This window comes from Chelon labrosus (assembly GCF_963514085.1).
Source record: "Chelon labrosus genome assembly, chromosome: 9".
Classification (NCBI taxonomy): Eukaryota; Metazoa; Chordata; class Actinopteri; order Mugiliformes; family Mugilidae; genus Chelon; species Chelon labrosus.
In genome coordinates, this window is record NC_140359.1 from 15606116 (window position 1) to 15611950 (window position 5835).

A 5835-nucleotide genomic window follows, 5' to 3' on the forward strand; every position below is an offset into this window, starting at 1 on the left:
GAAGCCCGAGACCATACCGCGAGAAATGTGGAATGGAAAACAAATGTGTCCGACTAGTGTAAACATTTAAATGACGGCAGGGCTAAACAGAGCCTTGTAAAGCTCTTCGTCAGAGTGCCAAGGAGACTGATTAATGATTACCTTAAATTAAAGACAGATTTGCTTTTGTCTAGACATGACTGAAAGTGACCTGTAACCGTTGACGAACACAAAAACACGGGTTGGGTAGAAGACTAGCTGCCTGTCTAACAGCACAGTGAGCCTTCAGTCCAGAGCCGGTGGGTGTGGACCGGCCCCTCTTCCTCTTCTTCTGCCGGTGAATTCTTGGCTGCCGTACCTCCACTTTTGTTTTATTATCTCAGGACGCTTCCTGTTTTGGATGTCTCTATAGAGACCAAGAGAAACAAAAGAAACAGTCTGAGCTGTTTTGCAGATCATTTCCCACACACTGGTAGACAAACTCGTGTTGGCTACAGTTGCTCACCATTTGTCCCAGACACAACCATTTTTTATCGTCTCCTACTTAACTGGATTCCTGGATTGAAATAGTAAATAAAAAGAAAAAGTGCCGGTATGCGATGAGACATAACATTCTCATAATCACTTGTGTAGTGTCAGGATCTGAACTGGCCATCAGGTTTGTTTCAGTGTTAACCCTTGAATGAGGTTAAAATGATCTCGGGGGCACGATCACATTTCTCCTCCACGTACCTGAAACCACACAACCAGAGATGGAGATATTAAAGATGACTTTGCTGCGGTTTCTCGGGACAGCAGACGCTACAAGTCTTCCCTGATTTCATTAGTGTAATGTGCTGTGACATCACATGGATGTAATATAAGGCTCCTATTGCTTGTGCGTTTTGAGGGAGGACTGATCATCACCAAACAACCAACAAAGAGCGCTCTTGTCAGTACCGAGCTAGAGCAGTCGACTTGGCTACAGCGTCTTACTGGTAAGTGTCAGCCGCAACATATGATAGGAGATCGATGTTATATGCACCGTATTGTGGGAGCGTTAGGTTGTCATCAGTCAGGGTTGCAGCAATTTGTTGTGTTGTTTTATTTTTTTTAATCAGAGCTGATAGGATAGGTAGATTGTGTGTTTTCTAAACGGTGAAACTTTGGTTTGTGAGCGGTTCGTGGTTTGCTGGTTTTGAATTCTTGTATGTCTGAGTATGTTGGGGCTGCAGAGCACATGGTGATCAAGTGATCAGCTTTGGGCATTCAGGAAGGACGAGACAGGATAATAGACTGGTTGTTAGCAGGAGTGCATGGCCTCAAGGGAAGGGGTTCCCCACACTGGCTGGTTAGAGTGAGTATTTGGAGGATGATCAATGGATGCAAATTCCACTGAACTCTGACACCGGCTTCAACCTGCTGAGGCCACATGACCTGAACAAAAGACAGATGGTGTTTTACCGATGTCCTCACGCGTTATCTTCCTGTCTTTCATGTGTGCTTCTCCTGCTCGTTATCACGGCTTCTCCGCACAGCTATGCCACCACGATAACATTAGCTCCTTTCGCCATGTGTGTGTGTGTCTGTCTGGCCAGAGTACAGGCCTGTTAGATGATAAGACAAGAGGCAGTCATATGTTGTCACACAGATGGGGAATGAGGCTTCAGACAGGAAGCAGATTCATGGTCCAGATCATTGTCCATTGTGCCTCTCTATTTTCTCTGCTTACTGCTGCAGTTTAGCGTCTGGAAACCCATTAAACAATTAGACAATGTCATGGAAAAGTTTGTCTCTGCAGCATGTTCATCTAGGTGTTGCCTTTTGTTCTGCAAATCATTCCACCTCCCCTTGCTGCTACCGGTAGTAAACTTTCAGGTTGGTAAATCTCCAACAACAGAATAAAAGTGTCCATCATTGTTGCGAGAGCATCAGCTGCAGTCAGCAAAGAAGGATAATGCTCCGCCCACTTGAATAGAAAATATGTCCAAACTTAATCTAAGAGAACGAGGTTTTTGAAATGCAAACGTTGTGTTTACCTCACACATGTGGGAACTGAGACGCCTGACTGGTGCCTGGTGACTGGTAATAAAATATTAACAAGAAGGGGGTTAATTAATTAATTAGATTCAAGACACTGATCATTGCTGCCAGTTTAAGGATGACGCTGAAATAATCCGTAGAGTTTCCATGTGTACGGCAGGGAAAACAAAAGCTGAGCTGGTGTAAACACTGCGTGAACGACCCAATAGAGAGTGTACTATAGCAAGTCATAAATTACTCAATTTACCACTTCCATGAGAATGACTTATGTGTGACTGTGGATTGTTTACAACATGCTATAAGGTCTCGTCCTAGGACTGAACCCATGGACTGTGATTTGAATCCCAGGCACGTATTTTTCACACATTCTGTTTTTTAAAACAGAGTTTATTCTTGAGGATGCTCAAAACACGAGAAACTCGAGTAAAGCAGAGATCAGTTTGGTCCGCAGGCAAAAGAAAATACTTTCTGGGTTGGCCTCTCAGACATGTGACATTATTTGTGAGGATTTGTTTTCGTGTTGTGAGGTTTACACCATGTCCTTCTCCACAGACCACAGCATGGGACAGAACCTGGACAAAGTGGAAGGGGAAGAGCAGGTCCCCGGTGAAGGATCTGAGGAGTCTGCGCCGGGCCAGGACTCCGGAGGTGTGGAAAGCCATGTAGGTGATGTCATGGAGGGAAAAATCATATGTGAGGAGGAGGCTGGTAACGCCGGGGGAAAGTCAACGGAGCCAGACTCTCAGGATCTGGATGAGAGCCTCGACCAGGATTCAGCACCTTCTAGTGAGAAGCACATAATTTTGCAGGGGAGTCCTTTTGCTGCAAGGGAGGTGAGACAGGGAGGGGCCGCAAGAGAGGAAGGGGGAGGAGGAGGCAGGACTGCTCCACTGGTTCCCCATGAAACGGACAAGAACAGTTCTGGAAGTGAGGAACGTGCAAGAGCACCCAAGCTTTTCAGTCAAATCAAGCAAGAGGAAAGGAAGGTTGGAAAGCAGTTCCTCGCACCTTCAGAGACCAAGATGGAGTATCAGCCTGAGGGAAACTTCCAGCACGATGGAAACTCAGAGGATGCAAGCTCCTTCCACAACTCTGGACAGGGTTCTGTTATGATGGAGCCCAGCAGATGTGGCGCTCATACAGGAAGGGAGTTGCTGCTTGTGAATGAAACCATGATGGCTGAAGTTGGGAATGAGGATATTAAGCTCCGTGCAGGAACAGTGGGCCGCTTGAGTGAGAGGAAGGACCCGCCTCCAGCTCAATCCCAACCTCCTTCGAAAAACAATCCGCAGAAAGAGTCTTTATTAGACATGAGTGATGCCGTTCACTGTGGACCTCCAGATGAGAAGACGAAGAATAATACAAAAGAGGAAATGCCAGGATGTGAGGCAACGGCAGTTTTGAATGACTACTGTTCTTCAAAACCAAAGTTCACTGATACTGATGACCAAAGGGAGTCAATGATGCTTCATCAAACCATGCCCTCAGATTCAGCATCTGATTCCATCTCACCCCCTGAGCCCAGCTCTATTTTGGAGAAGCTACTGAGGAGAAACAGAAAGGAAGCCACCGCATCTCTGTCTCTAATAAAAGAGGTTGACACTGACGCCACAGATGCTCCTGTGGAAATGGTTTCAAAGAGGATCCCTGACAGTCCACCACCATTGATATCTGTTGATAACGAAGATTCAAAGCACAAGCAACCCAAAGCAAACATTCCAACAGAAGATTGCCACACTATGGACCTGGATGTGGAACAGAGAGTCACTGCTGACAGCACAGTCTCAGATTGCTCTCAGACAGGAGAGATTATGTGTGAGAGCTCACTTACGACATCTCATTATTCAAGAGCTGAGACCACCAGCTCAGCAGATGCCTCAGTCAATGAGGCTGTACCTCATGAAAGAATGTCATGTGACGTGAGTGGTGTGACCTGTGAAGATCCCCCACCTACAAAAGGCGATGGGCAAATCACAGACTCGGGTCATTTTCTAACCGCTGAGAAGACAGACGCCACTACTGCAACCGCACCTCTGCAGATAAAGAGCGACACTGAGAACAGAACTCCTGCATCTGGCTCCCAGAAGGGAGACACTCAGTCAGCGAGGGGAAAGACAGAAAAACAATCTTTTGAAGACGCTTCTGCACCAGCTGTGGATGCTGGCTCCGTTTTGGCTGCAGGTGGAACAGTTATCTCAGAGGAAGGCCACCAGGTCTCAGCCAGCATGAAGCAGGATCTTCATTTGACTCCGAACTCGGAAAAAACAATACCAGAGCAAACTGATAAAGAAACTGGCAAAGAGAGCGATGGCGGTGTCACACACAGAGACAAATCCCAGGGCTCTCCTAAACCTAGGCCAGTCTCAGATCTCATAAAGGAGACAATTCAGCTGCACGAGAAGCTGCAGCACCAGGAGCGCCCGAAGCCAGCCGAGGCGAAGGCCGACGAGCAGGCCCAGACTGTGAAGGTGGCACAGATGAAGGCGGCTTTTGACTCAGCTCAGAAATCACCAGACAAGGCACTCAGCAGGAAGCCATCAGTCAGGAAAGGTAAGGGCACTGAAATCTGCCTTTGCTGGGATGTGAAATACAACTTGTCCTTGATACATTTGTGCACTGTTACTCAAAATGTAGGTTGATACAATAGTTGTTCTGTGGATTTATGCTGTCTTGATTGCTTGTGGCTCTTCACATAATCCCAGACTGACTCAGGGCCTCTTGTCGCTGACATAAGTTCTTTATAACTCTGGCTGCAGAATAAACTTGGGAATTATTAATAATTACCTCATTATGCATTTAAAGTACTTGAAACTTGGGTACAGCGCTGTATGTACTGCTGTATCAAACACACGGGCACTCCAGGCTGTACAGAATCCAGCTAATGAGGTCTGCTTTCCTCGTACATGAGCCCTGAAATGTTTGGCTGCCAGAGTCACCACAAACACTTGCATCAACCCTGATCTTACAAGACTGAAGGAGGATGAAGGAAAACATAGATTGGATGATGGACCACAGCTGTTTTTCTCCTGCCAGAAGTCACTCTGGATTTGAGAAAATAACGCCATCTAGTGTGGATGCGTGGCACTTGGGGTACATTGTGTTCTTAAACATGATTCAAATACATTTTTAATATCATAAAATTGTATCTAGAGCTGTAATATTGCAAAAGGCATGTATTATCATTTCACTGTCAGTCACAAACAGTGTTGCAGTTTATAATCATGGACCATAAGAGTAGCCGATCTAAGAAATTGTGATATGTGGAATTACAATCATTCTACATTTTTTGTGCAGATATCCTTATATTTTGTGTCCATCATACGCCCACTCATGCACAATAGGACACGCTAGCACAAAGCAATAAAATCTAATTATTGTTACATCACCCTGATTTATATGCCACATTATGGATCCCTCTGGCTTATTAAGATGCTCCTAAAAGCTGTCAGATGAATTAACAAGCCACATTTGTCCAGTTCATCCAACAATCACATTAGAAAATGTGAAATGGCACTTATCTAAATGATGATTGTAATACAGATGATCATAGCGGTGAAGTGAATAGACAATACGGCCATCACAATAACCACCAGGAGATTATAAAATGCTGTAAAGACCCCAGGAAAACACTGTCAATGGCAATTTTCTGTAACTGGGAACCTGAAGAAGGGGGGCGTGGACTCTGGGCTCCCTTTATGAAATGCCTCGCTCTGATTGGCTCTTAGCCATGTCCGTCAACGACAGCTCATCCAAACAGAGCTTCCAGAACCAGTGGAGGGGGCGTGGCCTGTGTTGGAGAGGGGAAAGAGCACAGAGCGGGTTGTGTCAGCGCAG